Raw genomic sequence first — 19,881 nt, 5'->3', positions numbered from 1 at the left:
CTGTCAGGGCTTATGCCCGGGTTGCGGGCTCTATCCTCAGTGTGGGGTGTGCAGGAGGCAGCCTGTCAATGATTTTCATTTTGGATGTTTCTATCTCCCTTCCTCTCTGAAATCAATATATATATATATGATCCTACTAAAATCTAGGACTATTTTTTGTGATATGTTGATGGGCCAGCACCCTATAAGGACATTCAGGTCACCAGTTTGTTTTGTTTGTTACAATCTCTTAAAATTTTGCATTTGAAAGATTGACCCTCTATTTCCTCCTGGCTTCCATCTCTCTACTGTATCATGCTAGGTCAGTGGCCGGCCTGAATATGGTAGTCATGAGAGTCTGTGACCTTGGTTTAAGCCAAACCCAAGGTTTGATAGATTGATAATCAGAGTGTCGGATCTTGTAGGGGCTAAGCTCACTGCCAAGCTGCGTCTGGGTGTGTTATTATTAAGGTATTGGTGTCTTCAGTTCTGTTTTCTGCTCTGGGTAGCTTAGGGGTAAACCAGGCTAAAATTATGATTGTAGAAAATATTCTGACCTAGATTTCAGGAGACCTGAATTCCACTCTAAATTGTGTGATTCTGGGCAAATTTAGGAAATTCCCTGGGCTTCAACTTCCTCATCTACAGGAAGAGTAAACCTTGCAAGTTTCTGAAAAACTGACCCTTCCATTCTAATTAGTTAAGCAGTACTTTTCTATCTGAACTTCACCTTTGGGTTGTATTTTTAAATACCTAGGTTCTACATATAGGTATTTATTATTATTGCCAATTCATGCATCTTTATATTTTTTAAGTTCCCAAGGCGATTCTCATATGCAGGTAAAATTGAGAGCCACTGCACTAAAGGATGAATTTTTAAGCAGATAGCCATTCTCATAACAGACACACAGAGGTTAAAAACTGCCCAAAGTTGTGTTGTTTTGTTTTAATTAAGTGATACAAAATCAAACCTATGACTAACTCCAAACCCAGGTTTTCTCCCATTATATACTCACTATGCCATAGCCCTTAAAGAACTCTATCCCTCTTTCCTTACTACAACAAAAATTAAAATACATGTTTAATGCTCAACAAATTCTTTCTTCAATGTGTACTTTTTAGAAATAGTTACAGTATGGCTCTCCCCAAGTTCTATAATTTTCAGCAAAAGCATACATGATGTTCTCTAGGTGAGTCTTTCTAGGCCATGGGGCCTCATGACCTTATGTCTGATGTGCAGCTACCAGCCGTGGGCAAACTACGGCCCGAGGGCCGGATCCAGCCCATTTGAAATGAATAAAACTAAAAAAAAAAAAAGACCGTACCCTTTTATGTAATGATGTTTACTTTGAATTTATATTAGTTCACACAAACACTCCATCCATGCTTTGTTCCGGCCCTCCGGTCCAGTTTAAGAACCCATTGTGGCCCTCGAGTCAAAAAGTTTGCCCACCCCTGATGCTAGACAGTCCTCGTTGGGAAGAGAGGAGCTAGAACTAGGTGGGAAGGATGAAGAGAAAACTTGCCAGATTCCCACAGTTAGCTGATTCTAATATACACAGGAAAACATATCAGGCAGCACTTGTGAGATTTTTCTAATCAGTTAAAAAGCCCAGATTACCACCGTCCAAGAAAAGAGCAATGGCTCAGAAGTCGGTTTCTGCCGACACCTGCAGCTTTCAGCAGCTCTGCTCCCCCGCTCTGGGTTCCAAACCCATCCGTCAAGTCACACCGGCCCATTTGCAGAGGCTATCTGGCTTCCCAAGGACTCTTTTATTCATCACACTTATTAAGTAATAGAAAATGAGTTATAGTCGCTAGAGAATATAAAAGTTATTTTCGTTCGGGTGTCCAAATGAGTCTCTTTGGCTAGAACATGAATAAGGAACCCTGGCTGACTTCTCCCTGTGCCCAGCCATTGTGCCAGGAGGTAGAGAGTGTTGGGCAGCCCTTTCTAGAAGATTAACTCTGCACTTAAGCGAATTAAGTTTCATTCCTTCAGATTTGTTTACTGAGTGTCAAATATATGCCTGGCCCTGTGCTAGACAGGGTGACTTTGGAACAGTACTTAATTGTTTTGAGCCTCTTTTTCCTCATTTGGAAATGGGCGCAATAATGTCTATATTATGGTGCTATAAATGACATAAGAAATAGTAAAGCTTTGTCAATTGTAAAACAACATTGGCAAAGCTTTATTTTCTTATTAACTTTTATTATCTAGAAGTACCTTTAAGATGGGGTCCTTTTTAATGCACTGGACAATTACCTGTCTGATGTAACTTGAGGTTCCTAACTCACTTGCCAGGGTACCTCATTCCATTTTGATTAATGTTCTATTTCCCTGATTGAGGCAATTAAACTTCTGGTTTTTTTACACAATCCCTCAAAATCTTGACCTCTTCTCTTGATCTCCTTATGTTAATTCTCAGTGCAACATTAATGAACCTTAGGGATATAAATCTCTCCAAGGTAGTGATTTATATTCCCAGGGAATTACAGATCTTACACTTGGATGATTCCTTAGAGTAAACTAGTGTAATTTTCCACCTAGTCTGGAAGGAATTTGGATTAGTTAGCTGGAGAAGAGGAGATCCAATGAGTCCATTGGAGTTATCTGAACATATTTCAAGTTTCGGCATGGGAGACAGATCACACCTATTGTTTGAGATGAAAGGAAGGAAGACACAGATGGCAGATGGTAATAATTAGAACTATGCCACATGGGCATGGGATGTCTGGGAATTCATTCAGTCCTCTGTCTCTGTTACTATCTAAGTAATAGCTATATTAAATAACCTTGGGCATGTTATATGCTGGGCTGAATTGATCCAGTTGTAATTCATAGCATTCAAGCTACAGGTGTGCTAGGAATCTTTGATTTCATCCCTCTAGGTATACTTCCTACCCTTCTCCAGATGGGAGGGAGAAACGTGAGATTAGAGAATTTATCTCACCAGCTCCCTGCCTACAGGTTTGCCCTGGGCTGGCCATGATTTTGGATGATGGTCACAGCTCCTCTCAGTCAGCTTTCCCCCTCTTTATGGGTATGTGTGTTTCCAGGACCCCTTAGGCACTCCTTCCTCTCACCCCTTTGGTTGTAGGTGTGATGCAAGCATCTTGCTGGCACCAGACCTAGAGGGCTGGTGGGGTTTCCCTTCACCCCACCCTTACCTTAGTCCATAGTTCCTTCATCCTTTTCTCTTCAAATTCCCACATCCTCCTTTCTTGTGGGACTCTGACTGGTAAAGTGGGGAAAATAAAATGTGACAATATATAGTATAGTACTTCTCCATTATTCATGGGGAATACCTTCAAAGACTCCCAGTAGATGCCTGAAAGCACAGATAGTACTGAACCCTATGTTTTCTTGTGTACCTTGATAAAGTTCAATTTATAAATTAGGCACAGTAAGAGATTAACAACTAATCATCAAATGGAACAATTACAACAGTATACTGTAACAAAAGTTACATGAATGTAGTCTCTCGCTCTCTCAATATCTGTGGTATGTACTCACCCTTCTTCTTATGATGACAATGTGAGATGATAAAATGCAAACCTTTTTCCTGGGTCTGTGTAACCATCCCTCACTGGCAGTAAGTAGCATGGTGTTACTCCTACCTGGGGATCCCTTGCTGAAGTCCCTGTATAGGCTCCATGCTGTCTGGTGTCATATGTTACTCTTCAGTTGGAACCCATTTTCTGTTCATTTGTCTTCCACCCACACATTTAATGCCTTTTCCATCTTAAGTACGCACTTCTCAGGCACTGAGGCCTTGACTTTTACAGTTTAAGGTGTGACACCAAAACTAGCATAAATTTCTTTTTCTTTCTTCATAATCTCACAGATAAAAGATTTGTTCCTACCATAAATCTTAGAAATTTTGCATACGAATGTTTTTCTTAAGTTGATTACTTTTACCATTTTACTTAACACTTGGAGTGGGGGAAACGAGTTAAGTCGGCTCGCGTGAATTGCGCGTACTCCGCGGGAGCCGTCTTAACTCGGTTCATATAGATTTGCGGTGGAGTGCGGGAAACGTGTAAACTCGGGCCGATTGTAACTGCGTATTACCAAATATTTGTTTGTTTGCCGTTCACAAAGATACCTACCTGCGTATGCGAACCGTTTCATACCCATTGGGGTAATAGGTATCATAAAAATCCCTGATTTTGCGCGGGAAACCTAAATAATTGCCCTCGCCATCTTATATTTTGGCGGGAAATTCACCCCACACCGGAGTGTTAAAGGAAGCACTTTGTGACTTCTCTGTGGCATATCTGAATTGCCAGCATCACATCTCTTATGTTTTGGGGGCATTGTGAAGTAAATTTAGGCTGACTTCACTATCAGCACTGCCATACCTCCACAGTGGATCTGATAACCCAAGGGGGAGCTAACTACTGGGTGGAGCTCCTACGGCATGGAGACACTGGACAAAGGGGATGAGTTGGTTCCAGGTCTTGCGAGATTTCATCATGCTGCTCAGCACAACACATGATTTGAACTTCTGAGTTGTTTATTGCTGGAATTTTCCATGTAATATTTTTAGGTTGAAGTTGACCCTGGGTACTGAAACCACAGAACACAAAACTGCAGTATGGGGGACTGCTGTGTGAGAAATAAGACCTCAGAAGATTCTCCTCCTATGTTTTCCCTGATCCCCATAGATTATAGGTGAAACCTGGAGAGTGAAGTGACTCGGGAAGTTAGTGTCGGGGCCAGGATTCGAAATTTCTATTTCCTGACTTGAGCTCAGACACCTCAAACCTTTTCCCTGTTGCCTCTCCGAATATTAAAGAGTTGGTTGAAGAGTAATCCATTTCCAGCCTGGCAAACGCTAGGAATGCCAGGTCATTAAGGTGGACACCCCTGTGATAAATCATGCTGACAACATGTGCCCTTAATGTGATGAGAATGCCCTTCAACTCTGAGGTCTTCCTCCCCACAAACCCCAAACCCCATGAGGAAAACATCAGACAAACCCACACGGAGGGACGTTCTACAAAATGCCCAACTAATATTCCTCAAAACTGTCAAGGTCATCAAAAACAAGGAAAGTCTGAGAAATTGTCACAGGGCAGAGTCATCTAAAGAGACTTGCCAACTGAACATGATGTGGTAACCTGGATGGGATTCTGGATCAGGAAAACTATATTAAGGAAAATCGGTGAAATCCAAATAAAGTGCGCATTTCATTAATAGTAATGTGCTTATGTTAGCTCCTTAATTGTGACAAATGTATCAGGGTAATGAAAGATGTTAATAGTAGGAGAAAATAGGTAAGGGATGTGCAGGAGCTCTCTGTCTTACCTTGAAAATTTTCACGTAAACCTAAACTATTCTAAAATAATAATAAAAAATGTTTTTAAAAAAGAAAGAAAGTAAGCTGCCACTGTCCTCTGAGAAAGGACCTGAGTGTGAAGTGCCTGAACTACACCCCCCACCTCAATTCTGAAAAAAATAAAAATAAAAACTAGAAACTTTTATGAAACACAAAAGAAAATAAGACTTTTCATGAGTTTACTGGCCACTTGTTTATCTTATTTAATAAAATGTCTCTTCATATATTTTACCTCTTTCAATTGGTTTGCTTTTCTTTTTATTATTGAGTTATATGAGTTTTTAATATAGTCCGGATAAAGGTCCTTTATCAGATATAAACTTTTGCAACTATTTTCTTCAAGTCTGTAACTTGCATTTTCATTTTTATAATTTGTTTCGCAGTAAAATATTTAGTTTTCTGAAGTCTAATTTATTGGGGGTTTTTTCTTTTATGGATTATGCTTTTGGTGTTATATCTAAGAACTCTTTACTCAATATCATGAAAATTGCCCCTGAGGTTTTCTTCTAGAAGTTTTATAGTTTTAGCTCTTACATTTAGGTATGTGATCTATTTCAACTTATTATTATTATTATTATTTGTATGTGTGTGATGTGAGATAAGGATTGGGCTGAAATTCATCATTTAATTGTTAGAGTTTATCCATTTTTTTTTCTTGAGTTAGTTTAGTTCTATTGTGTTGTCATTGTGGTTCAGACCTAAATATCTTGGTTTCCATTGTGTATTCTTAACTGATAATTTAATTTTAATCTCCCCAAGAATGTTGGTTATCTTTTTGTTATTGATTTTTATTTTGTTTGCAGCATGGTCATCTATGATGGTCTTTTGATATCAGGTCTTTGGGATTTGCTTGGAATCTTTGTGTGGCCTAGTTTATAAAATATTCTTTATGGACATTTCATATGCTTAGTCTTTTTACTTCTTTGCCTACCTGTTTCTGAGAGAAGTAAATTAAAATCTTTCACTGTAATTATAATATATAGTTCTCTCCTAATGATTATGATACTTAATGTAATTTAAGGTTATGATGTTAAGGGCACGCTCAGGAATCTTATCCTGGGGGATTATCATTTTATTGCTAATTAATGTGCTTTTTAATCTCTAAATATGCCATATGTCTTAAAGCTCTTTCTGTGCAAAACTAATTTTTTATTCCATCTTTCTTTTGGTTCTATGTGTCCTGTGTATCTCATTCTGTCTTTTTTTATTTTTTTGACATTTCTGTAAATGGTTTTTGTTTTACTCTCTTTAATATAACATTTAGCTCCCATTTTTAAATCCAGTCTGAGAATTTCTGTCTTTAATCAGATGAAATGAGTATTGTCACCTTTCTGATGATTAGTGACTTCTTGAATTTATTTCTGGTATTCTATTCTGTGTTCTCTGTTTAATATGATTTTCCAATTTTTTTCTCTTTTTGTCTTTATTTGGGTTATTGAAATTTTGTTTATTTTCTCTACCAGTTTTGGATGTATTATATGTATATAAAGTTATATATAGGGTATGTATATATACATGTTTATACATATGTATATGTAACATTTCTGTTTTTTAGTGTTTACTTTTAAAATGTTAAGATGCATACGTAACAATAAAGTCTAAGTTTTGTCAATAAATCTAAACTCCTACCAAACAATTCAAAGAGCCTAGAATATTTATCTTGTTCATATCATCAACCCAACTTTTCACATTTTTGTTTTAGAAATACTTTCTACTTCATTTTTATTTACCTCAATCATTTATTTTTGTTTCTGTTTTTTTAAGGTTATTAACAACATGTCTACTTTACTCATCGTTATTTTTGTGCATATCCAATTTCTCCTTGATAAAGTTTTCTCCTTTCTGACATAACATTTGTTACAACACTTTTTATGATGATCTATAAGTCTTCAGTATTTTCTGAAAATTATTCAGTTATCAGTCTGGAATGGCATTGAGGTCTTATATAGTCATCACTTAAAATTACTATCCTTTGGCTTGTGGAATATGTTATTTTATTTTAACCTCAGTTTTTGCTGATAAGAAGTCTACTGAATATCTAATTTCTAATTTTGTTTTTGATATTAATTTTTTCCTTTATTTCCTCTTTAGGAGTTTTACTATGTTTACAGTTTCACTATATTGTATCTAAGTGTATGTGTGTTTTGACTTTTCCTCTTCAGTATTTCCTATATTTCTTTTAACTGATGTCTCATATCTCACTCCAGTTTGGAAACATTCAAAGCTATTATCTCTTTAATTTTGATTTCTTTGTCTTCTTTTTCTGGGACATCTTTCCATTCATTCATTCATACTTTCAACAAATATTTCTAGGGTACTTTTTATGGGCCACATAATGTTTTAGGTAATTACTAATATATCACCAATATAAACTATTGAAACTTCTAACTTTCTGCTCCATGAGCCTTAACATCTTTCTTTCTTTTCTTTTCTTTTTTTTTTTTTTTTTTTTCATATCTCAGCCCTACAATCTAGGCAACTTCACCTTTAAAAAAAACAAAAACCAAAAACCCCCCACAAAAACAAACTTTATTGTTAAAAGTATTACACATGCCCCCCTTTCCCCCATTGACCTCTTCTAACCCCCTTCTGTCACCCCCCTCCCCCCCCCCCCCCCCCCCCCCCCGCCAGGCCTTCACCACCCTATTTTCTATGCCCATGGGTTATGTATATATGCATACAAGTTCTTTGGTTGATCTCTTCCCACCTTTGCTGGGGCTGACCTGCAGACCCTGAACAATGGTTGAATGATTAACACACGTTTCAGTGAAAGAGAGGGTTAAGGTACTACTTGGCTATCCCTGCCAAGTAGCCCTGTTCACCTGCTTCCTTTGGCTTTTGTAGTCTTAACAGCTTGAACTAAAATTAACCTCTAGTTACAATCAGCAAGGTAAGTATCCTCGAGAAAGTATATGCTTCTACAAGGTCAGGTCTTTAAAGACTAAACATAGAGATTCTAATAAAACACCCCAGGAGATCAGACCTGTTTGGAAAAGTCAAGGTAGGGGCTGCCACCTTCAGCAAAGTCCCCTCAGAGGCCCCTGACCTTTCAGAGAATCCTTACAGACAAACATTCCAACCAAATCCCGTGCTTCCTCACACCCATGCACCCACCCTCCCCCACCCTCCCTCTGAGATTCCACAGTCTATTCCATGCTTCTTTACCTCTGGATCTTCTTGGTTCATCAGTTTATTTTGTTCATTATATTCCACATATGAGTGAGATCATGTGATACTTGTCTTTCTCTAACTGGCTTATTTCGTTTAGTATAATACTCTCCAGGTTAACTTTACCTTTTTTATCTTCCAGTTCTTTACTTCTCTCTTCAACTATGAGTAATCTACCATTTAGTCCAGAAAATAATTTTTTACACTTTTTTTAAAGTATAAGATTATATACAATATTTTTCCTTTATATCTATTTTTCTAATTATTCATTTTTTAGTAACTTCTTGTTTAATTTTGTTTCTTGTATGTTCTCTTTAATCATTTAAAATATACTTATTTAATAGCCTCTTTCTTATGTTCTGTAATTTCAGTTTCTTGGAGGTATCAATTTTCTGCTTTGTTGTTTCTGTTGATCTCCCATGTGGTAGATCATTTCCTCAAGTAATTTGTATTTTTGGATTATGTGTTTCTTTTCCATGGTGGCCTTGCCTCCCTCCCCAACCCCTATTCTATCCCCTCTGGATTTTGGAAGTGTCTCCACAGTGTGGTTTCTTTCATTTGTTTCTGCCAAAATCATGGGGTTTACAATGGTCTTAGAGTATGTTTTGCATTATTTTCCTCACTTGTGATCCCTACTCCATGTGCATAACATAAATTTGGACCTGTCATGCGTGTGTAGCACATGCTAGATTTTTCAATTTCTCGCTGTAGATATATTTTCTTTTTCTCCTTGAGCACAGGCAGAAGCTTTCTCGCTATGTTATTGGACTTGTAGGAAAGCTTTTGTTTTTCTTATTACAAGGATTCTGCAATCTTTCAGGGACCTGACTTTATGTATAGCACCTAGTTTCCAATTTTCCACAGTCATAACTTTATACTCCTGCCCTACAGATTTCAATTATTATCTTGGTTACTGTTTTAAGACACCATTGCATCAACTTGAAAACACATGCATTTGGCTTATCTATCTCTTAATTCTCATGCTTCAGAATTTGTGTTTGCTTTCATTTTAGCTATGTATGACTATATTATTGTTACTATAATTGACACATCATTTCTCTGTGTTCAGAGTGAGAGTGGGCCTCTGAAGGCTCACCCCATGATTTTGCCAGAGATGTGAAGTCAGGCCAGAAAGAAAAACGTCTAACTGATGGTCTTAAGCATGCCTATCACAGAGCCAGGTCTCCTGACTCTTGGCTTAGTCCTCGTAATTCTACGACAGAGTGGATGAATATGCTTACTTTAATTGATACTTCCTTCCCCCATAGCTTACCTGCATTCGTGCTTTCCAGCTATTCTGCCGTTGTCACTGCATTCTTTCCAAAGATCGTTCGAAATAAACCTTTCTTAAGCCCATACTTTATGAAGTGCAGTGCATCATATTACATCTTTAAAGCAGTGGTCACGTCTCTGCACAGTACTATACACAGTATAACAATAAATCCCCCACCTCAGTACTGTGGTGGCGTGTAAAGAAGCCAGGAGAATGAACATGCAGGAGGCATAGACTGTTTGGTATGTAACTTTATAACAGGAGAACTGCATTGCTCAGTGTAGGAGCTATTACTGGAATGTTTGAAGTGTAACTACTAAGACTGAGGAAATACATGTTAAATGCTTAGGTAATTTTAATTAACTTAAATTTAAAGTTATAAATGGATGCTCAATTCAATTATAGAGAATATTTCAGGTATATTTGGAAGAACTTGATATGTGAATCTTCTCTTCTAACAACAGATTTGTTGGAATCTAATATAGATCAGTTCTTTCTGATGATGACAACTTAGTGTTCCAATTAAGATGAGCTCTAAGGGTGAGGTACCTAACTGCCTCAGTTTTCCAAGGACTGGGAGGTTCCCCAGGGTGAGAAAAATCCAGGCCTAAAACCTAGGAATCCAGATGTTTTTGTCACCCTATTTAAAGGCAAACACAAAATGCTTTTCAAGCGAATACAAAGTATTTCATTTATATTTGTATGAAAATTACATGTTGAAATGATAATATTTTAGATGTAATGTGTTAACGTATTATTAAAATTATTTCACCTGTTTATTTTTTGTTTTCACTTAATGTGGTTACTAGAAAAGTTAAAATGGCGTATGTAGTGCACATTATATTTATATTGGACAAATGTGATGTAGAACATAGACCACTCACAGTGATTTAATCTATCATCTCTTTCTCTCTCTCACTGTCTCACTCTTCTCTCCTCCCCCTCCCTCTCTCTTTCCATCTCTTTACTGTGAGCACTCATAGGTTAATATCCAGAGTTATAAAATTCTTGAGTAGAGCATACAAATCTGAATTGATTTTATATTCCCAGTGTCTGACATCTATTATTGTTCATAACTGTCATCTTTTGAGCAGTTATGTTCCAGCCACCATGCTTTCCTACACTCTTAAACTCTATGTATTCAAATAGAATTGGACCTTTAAAATAGCCACTGACATAGCCCAATGGCATCTTCACTATATTTCCTTTTTACATGTAAGAAAATTAAGGCACACATAGGAAAGAAACTTTCTAGTGGTCGTTTTTCTAATCATTGATAGAGCCTAGGTCTCCAATCCTGAATGATGATTCTCACCAAGGTGACTGACACACTTCAATACAGTTGTGGTCACCTGGGCTCTGCATGGGCATTTATGGGACTGGAGTTGGGAGTGGCACACAGGAGCAGAAGTAAGAACTAGGAGCATTGGATCATCTGGACATGTGATTCCAACCAATAAATGCCAATAATGAAAATAATGTCTTTTTCTTTTTTGTTTTGAGTTTTCTATTTGGTGTCTGTGGTGACCTAGCTTGTGTCTAGAGAAGACGTTGGTGTTTCTAACAGTTGGCTGCCTCCTCCCTCAGGGTTTGCTGTGATCAAGAACAGAAACAGTTAATATGTTCCTGGTACATAACATATGCCAAAAAATTACGCTAACTACTGAGTATGCATTATGGATTATTTTATCTCATGTTGGCCTAAGACATCTGAGTAAAGATATTATTGTTCCCTCTTATAGATCACAACATCCAGGGCCAGAGAAGTTAAGCAATGTGTTGAAGATTGTACCATTCTGGGTGGAGCCAGAATATTTACCTGGTTTCATCTATTTCCAGAACAGGAAGTTTCTGCCCTCTTATGTATTAAAGATGTAGCTGATGCTCTCAGGATTTTGGGTCCAGCGAGTCTGAATCTTGTTCGACAGAGTCTAGCCCAATGTTAGCTTCATAAATTGCACCTTCTGGGGGGATGTCACTAATGATTGGAAGTTCACACTGTATCAATTTCCTATTAATGCTGTTACAAGTGACTACAAAGTCGGTGGCTTAGAACAACACACATTTATTCTTTTACAATTCTGGAGGTCAGAAATCTGGAAGCAGTTCCTCTGGGCCAAAACCAAGGTGTCAGCATGGTGTTTTTCCTGAGGGCAGCTCTTGGGGGAGAATTCACTTTCTTAGTTATTTTACCTCTAGAATTGTGTTTCTTGCATTCCTTGGCTTATGCTCCTTCCTCCAGCTTCAAAGCCAGTAAGCTTAGCATCTTCATATCTCTCTGCTTTCTCATCACATCACTTCCTCCTTCTCTGTCTCTGTGGTCAGATCTCCTTCTGCCTCTCTTTTTTTGAGGACCATTGGGATTACATTTAGAGCCCACCTGGGGAATACAGAGTAATCTCTCCATTTCAAGATCCTTAACTTAGTCACATGTATAAAATCCTTGTTAGTGTATACAGTCACAGTCACAGATTTTGGGGCTTAGGAGGACTGGACTTCTTGGGGGAGCCATTGTTCAGCCTACCACATACACCTAAAACAGTACCTACCTATCCATGTCTATATTTCCACAGTAGTTATAAAAGTGAGCACAGATGGGTCTTTTAGAAAATGCTAGATTCTAAGCAGCTGTACAGAAGTCTTTTTATTAGCAGGTTCAAAATATTGCTAAACATTTCCTAGCCCGTTTTGCTCAGTGGTTAGAACGATGGACTGGAGGATCACGGGTTTGATTCCCAGTCAAGGGCATTACCTCGGTTGTAGGTTCAATCCCCGACCCCAGTTGGGATGCCTTCGGGAGGCAACCAATTGAAGTGTCTTACATCAATGTTTCTCTCTTTCTGTCTCTCCCCCTCCCTTCCACTCTTTCTAAATATCAATGGGGAAAAAATCCTCAGGTGAGAATTTATATATAATATATATATATTGCTAAACACCTATGCAAAGTTCAGTTTCACAGGGAAACTAGAGATGTTTTGATTCGGAATCTTTTTTTTGTCGGCTCTCTTTGATATATACAGTGTGGGGCAAAGGTAGGTTTACAGTTGTGAGTATGCAAAACAGAGTTTAATCTTGTATTATTATTTATTAACTCTTGCATTATTTTCTATACAAACAACTATAAACCTCCTTTTGGCCCATCCTCTCTATTCAAAGACATTTGCATTTTGGCTTTCTTCATCATAAAATGTTTGTAAAAATGTGCTACTTCAGAGTGCATATGACATAATCCAATAAAAAAGAATGGATGAAACTAACATGATTTAATGGGACGGTCTCCTCCACTGGTAGTGGAGATAGTATGCTTTTGTTCCAGTGCCAGCTTTGTGAGAAACCACGGAACGCATTCAATTTGAGAGTTCTTTAGTAGGGAAGCTTCTGTACTTGTAACAGTACATGTCCAAGACTGTCACTGAAAAGATGCAGGCTGCTCATAATATGTGAGGTCTTGAAATGCAAATAAAAACTTTTTATGCTCACAGTCTACGGAGCAATGCATACTATTTCTTCCCTCCCTGCTGCCAAACAGAACTTTTACATGTTTCAGAATGCATTTATGCTGTGCCCACATGGTCCTCACAGATCTCTGAGATAGATTGAATAGTTATTATCCCAGTTTGGTGGGGAGGGGAGGCTACTGAGAGAGAAGTTCAGGTTAGTTCTCACCTAAGGTTCCTGATCTCGTTATACTCAGAGAGTGACTGGATCACAGAGATCTTGCAGCTTCCTAATTCTACATGCTCTCTTTTATTTTATTATTATTATTTTTTTTTTGTTAATCCTGACCCGAGGATATTTTTCCATTGATTTTTAGGGAGAGTGGAAGAGAGAGGGAAAGATAGAGAGAAACATCAATGTGAGAGAAACACATCGATTGGTTGCCTCCTGCATGAGTCCCGACCAGGGCCCGGGCCAGGGAAGGAGCCTGCAACCGAGGTACATACCCTTGACAGGAATTGAACCTGGGACCCTTTGGTCTGCAGGCTGATGCTCTATCCACTGAGCTAAACCAGCTAGGGCTACATACTCTCTGTTAAAACTACCCTCCTGATTAAGCCATACTGGTATGGCTTTATTAGATATTTTCTCTGGAATCACTTAAACATTTGGTTTACTTGTCTCAAAGGAATTGAGAAGCTCTGTGATTAGATGGGTATAGAAACAAAGACAAATATATAAAGATGCTCAATACAGATATTCACTTCAACTTTTAGTCCATATCTTATTATATTCAAGGGATTCAACACATTTAAGTCTTGGCTCAAATATCACCTCATGAAATCTTTGTTCAGATTTTTTCCCAACTTATAGTACTATACACTATGTGGTTTGTAGGTGTACCAGTTACTAATGCGGATTTTGCAATCAAAGAAAACAGGATAATTTTAAAAGAAACATCAAAAGTGCTTTATTCAAAGTAATGTCCATTGCTAGCTACACATTTCCCCCATCTTTCAGGTAATTTGTGGATACCGTCCCAATAGAACTTTCCTTGTTTTGAGGCAAACCATTCAGAGAGCCATTTTTTACTTCTTTGTATGTCTTGAAGTGCTGCTCAGAAAGTGCGTGTGCCATCGATCAGAACAAATGGTAACCTGAAGAAGCAAGGTCTGGTGAATACAGTGGGTGGGTTAATATTTCCCAGGCAAGATCTTTTAATGTGTCTTTAACTGGTTTTGAAGTGTGTGATGGTGCGTTATCATAAAGCAAAATTACTTTGCCGTGTCTTCTGGCACATTCTGGTCATTTTACGATCAAAGCATGGTTCAAATTGATTATTTGTTGTTGGTAGCCATCAGTATTTACGGTTTTACCTAGTTTTACAAGCTCATAATACACTACACCTTCCTGATCCAACCAAACACAGATCATTGTCTTCTTTCCGAAGCAATTTGGCCTTACAGTCATGTTGATGGTTGACCTGGGTCAACCCATGATTTTGTGCATTTGGGATTCTCAAAATAAATCCACTTTTCATCACCAGTCACAATTCAATGCAAAAAAGACTTTTTTTGTGCCATTAAAGTAACATTTTACTGATGACTTTTCGGTTTTCCATTTGTCTTTCGTTCAGTTGATGTGGCACCTATTTTCCTTCCTTTAAAATATCTCCCATTGCTTGTAAACGATTGGAAATTGTTTGCTCAGCAACGTTTAATCTTTCTGCAAGTTGTTTTTGAGTTTGACATGCATCTTCATCCAATAATGCTTATAATTGTTGGTCTTCAAACTTTTTCGGTTCATCTGGACGTTCTTTGTCTTTCACATCAAAATCATCACTTTTAAAACTTTTAAACCAGCGTTCATAAGTATCTTGAGATGGAGCATGTTCACCATAAGCTTCCTGAAGTATTCAGCAGCACTTTCCTTCAAAATAAAGTAATAAATTAAAACGTCCTGCACGAAATTTGACATTTTTAAGCGTAAAAATATCTATGATGTTAACACCTTCAGAAAATTTGACATATGAAGTTTTGAAGCTTGTTGTTGTCAATACAACAAAATAGCATACATATCAAATCGCATATATATCAACATATGTGTAACTACACCTATTGAAAAAAATCTGCATTATTAACTGATACACCTATGTGTCCCTAATCTAGAATGTAAGCTCCATGAAGGCAGTAACTTTTATATCTTTGGTTCAATAATTTAACTCAAGTGATTATAATTTAACTTGATCTATAACAAATACTCAATAAAAATTTGTTGAAAAATATGAATTAAATTCAAATTCTTATCCAAATAAATGTTTCTTTAATAGTAATAGTTATGAAAGTAGTCTCTTAAATTTTAGAGTATTTTACCTAAAAATATTCTATATTTATAGTATTTTAAATACTTGTGGCAACTTTCATTTGGTTTATTCTTATTGCAAAAATCAGAGAACTTAGAAATAAAATGACTTTCCATGGTCACTCAATAGTTTGAATATCATATATATGTATTTGTGTGTTATACATTATTATACACACACACACACACACACACACACTGAGGCCTGGTGCACAAAAATCATGCACTTTGGGGGGTCCCTCAGCCTGGCCTGTGGCCTCTCGCAGTCCGGGACCCCTTGAGGGATGTCTGCCTGCCAGCTTAGGCCTGATCCTCCTTACCGCCCACCTGCAGCAGAGGCGGGAGAAGCTCCCACCCCCACCGCTGTGCTTGCCAGTGTGAGCCCAGCTTCTGGCTGAGCTGCACTCCCCCTGTGGGAGCTTACTGACCACCAGGGGGCAGCTCCTGCATTGAGCGTCTGCCTCCAGATGGCCAGTGCACGTCATAGCAACTGGTCATTTCGCGGTTCGGTCGATTTGCATATTAGGGTTTTATTATATAGAATGTGTGTGTGTGTGTGTGTGTGTGTGTGTGTATGAGTGTGTGTGTGTCTGACACACACAATAATGTATTTGGATTTAAACATAAATGTTCCCTCCTTGTCCAACCCTACTTGAACAATGAATAAAACATTCACAGGTGTAGAAGGGTCTTTTTCCCAATGTAGGATTCATGCTTTTATTGAAATCTAAGAGATAAAAGGTAATAGTAACCAAGGGGACTTACATTTTTTAAATATATTTTTATTTCAGAGAGGAAGGGAGTGGGAGAGAGAGATGGAAACACCAATGATGAGGGAGAATCATTGATCAGCTGCCTTCTGCACGCCCCCTGCTGGGGATCGAGCCGGCAACCCAGGCATATGTCCTTGACCGGAATCGAACCCGGGACCCTTCAGTCCACAGGCCGAGGCTCTATCCACTAAGCCAAACCAGCTAGGGCAGCAGGGGATTGATTTTGACTGATAGTGTAGGATGGTTATTTCTATTCATATATACCATGGAACAGTATGTGTTTATTAACTTTTCCTAAGCCACCCTCACCTCCAGCATTTTTCATTTATGCTTAACTGTTTAGATTCTTTTCGGGAGAATTATTTGAAATACATCAAAGATAATTCAGCCAGCCCACATTTTTCCCCACTTGTACAGCAGGAATGAGAGGAAATATTAGATGTTCATTCTTATTTCTCAGGAAGAACAGAAGGAAATGCTCTATTTTCCAATAGCGTCCACGTTGATTAATTTGCACTCATGTTGTGGTTTGGTCTGGAGAAAAGCATGTGGCCATATTTGCATAATTGTTTGAAAAATCATCCTACTCCTCAGTGGGTGCATATTTACACCAGGGGCTGTAGTCAGCCAAGATTAATGCTTTCCTGAGTGACAGCAGGACTGCAATCTTCTAGTAGGGCAGTTGCCTTCTTCAGGGGACATCAGAAACACCTAACGCCTTTGACTTCATTCCAAGTGAAGGCCATTATTGTGGCATATCATGGTTAATGAAGAGAACGGACATTTATTGAATGCCAAGGATTCAGTAAACTCATTTACTGGTATATCCTACAAGAACTAAGCAAAAAAAAAAAGCAAAGCAGGTGTTATGTGTCTTATTGTACTCATGAGGCAGTTGTAGCTCAGAGAGGTTAAGTCATTTGTCAGTGTCAAACAGCTTCTAGGTATTGAACCAGGATTTGAGTTCAGATCAAACTCCCAAATATTTATGCTACATTTCAAAGCCAACCTGTTGCTTTTTTCTAAACCCATGCTTGCTTTCAGGAAGGGGAGATAATCTGAAGGGAGCATCCTATGCAGTCTCTGTGTAAGTGGATGTTTGCAGAATAAATATTAAGTAAACATAGCACTGAAAAGTTTTAAAGAAAGTTCAAATTTGGGAGGTGCCTATATTTATTACGTACTGACAGTGCTTCTACGCACTTCCTACAATACACAGCAGCAATTTGTCATCTCTCAAGGCCATTGTTGGGAGTATTTGGGTTCTTTGGGAGGAAAATACAAACACAAATAAAACTAAATAAATACAAAATACAAAAGAAGATGTTTTTATGTCCATCCAAGACATATCATGCAAGAGAAACATTAGTCAGCTGGACCCCAGCTGCTGATGTTCATGTTAATATTCCAGAAACCTGCTCAGAATATTCTTCCTTTTTAAAGAGATCTTTGTGCAGATCATACTAAAGCCTGTAGAGAAAGAAGGAGGAAGCGGTAAGGTTTTCATTTTTAAACCAAGCCTGGAAAGTGGCTTGACCCAGTGAGTGGAAGCCAGTGAATGTGATCCATGTCAGAATCCAAGAGAAGAGGAATATGGCTGAGGCCACATTCCTCTTTTTACCCACACTCATTTTCCTGAGGATCATGGAGTTACTCAATTCAACCACAAGTAGGAGTAGTGAAAACCCAGACCACAGGAAGACCATTATTGATTAGCTACTCTCTGCACCACCAACATCCCTGGCATCAACTATAAATCACATTAACACCCCCACTCCAACATTTACACCTGTAAGCATGTAAACATGAGGGAAAATTAAGGCAGATAAATGAGATTTGTGAACATTGCTATAAAGAAAATACGGGGGGGAGGGCAAAGTAGGATTACAGTTCATATGGAAATAATAAAATATTACAAGAATCAACTCTGTGTTTTGTGTACTTACAGCTGTAAGGCTACTTTTGCCCCACCCTGGATACTAAGATGATGTGGCAGTAATTTGGGGCAAGGTAAAGATTACTTTAGCTGGGCTTAGGTAAAGCCTCTCTCAATAGGTGATACCTGGACTTGAATGTTGATAAGGAATTAGTCATGAAATATTCTTGGAGAAGAATTTATAATAGAGGGCTAGGCATGTACAAAGTTCCTGAAATGAATATAAGTGTAATGTATGTGAAAAACAGAAATAAGGCCATTGCAAGAAAGGGAGAGGAGTGTAGATAATTACTGAGAAGCATCATGGGAGACTGGTAGGTCATGGGGATGACTTAGGATTTACTCGAATTCGATTGGGCCATTGTTGAAGGGGTTTAAACAAAGAAGACATAGTACATGATTTATACTTTTTATAAAAATTGCTGAATGGTAAATGTAGTAAATTATTGCAAGGAGGGAAGCAGGGAAGGACAGTACTGCAACCAATAGAAAAAATAAAGGAGACACTTATTTAGGAGACTTGGCCCATCATGTTGGGAAGGGTGACCAAGACAGCGGGCTGACTGAGGAGTGGAGGATTTATAGTACTTGGTTCCCAATAGAACATGTCAAATTAGCCTTACCAATGTGTTACTACCTCTCTTTCCATGTTATGAAACATCTCTACCATGACACCATTGTGCCTTTTACCCAGGAATGATTCTGCATGGAATTATAATGTGTCCATACTAATGTGGCTATAGTCCCCATGATTATGCACATAGAAAACAGGAGAGTGAGAGATTGAGAGAGTAAGATGTCACGAGAAAATCTAGCCACTTCTTTTCTGTTTGGAAGGAATTTTGTCTGTTTGAGGGCCTTAGAGTGTCACAAAAAATACTCAAAAGAAACTTAAGATGGAAATATAGGGAAAAATGAATTAAGAAAAGGAGGGGAAAAAGAAAGGCAAGGAGGAAGGGAAGAAAAAAAGGACAAAAATGTATATGAGACCTTAACAGATTTGGGAATTCCTTTCTAATACTAGAATATTATACTTCAAGGAAACCCTGGATGTCAGAGTTTGGAATACTCATAACAAGAAAATACATTTTCATTGTTATTTTTTTTAATATAAAAGATGCTGTGTTAAGTGTGTTATGTGTCAAATGGGGAAATGGACTGAGAGATAATAAAATTTGTCTAAAGCCTGACAGCCATTAATTTGCACATTCAAGATTTCAATCCAGATCTGTCTAATCCCAAACCATTTCTCTCATAATTAGTTACTTTTGGGACTATTTTTGAATTGTACATAAATGGCATCATATAGTATTAACTCTTTTGTGCCTGGCACATTTCCTCAACAAGAAATTAAACCATAGTTTTTCATGTTTCTTTTCATTGATACATAATATTTTATTGTTGATGGACACTTGAGCTATTATCAGTTTTTATTATTTCAAGTCTTGCTGCTATGAACTCTGGTGTATGTGTGTGTCTGTGCTTTGGTGCACATGGTCACTTATTTCTGTTGGTATTTATTCAGCAGTAGTATTGCTGGGCCATAGGATATACATATCATCAGCTGTAGGAGATACTGCCAAAGAATGTTCCAAAGTGGTTGTACAA

The sequence above is a fragment of the Myotis yumanensis genome, unplaced genomic scaffold, assembly GCF_028538775.1.
Source record: "Myotis yumanensis isolate MYYU_CA2020_CCGP unplaced genomic scaffold, mMyoYum1.0.hap1 SCAF_12, whole genome shotgun sequence".
NCBI lineage: Eukaryota > Metazoa > Chordata > Mammalia > Chiroptera > Vespertilionidae > Myotis > Myotis yumanensis.
The sequence above is the reverse complement of the archived record's forward strand: the minus strand, read 5'-3'. Positions refer to the sequence as shown.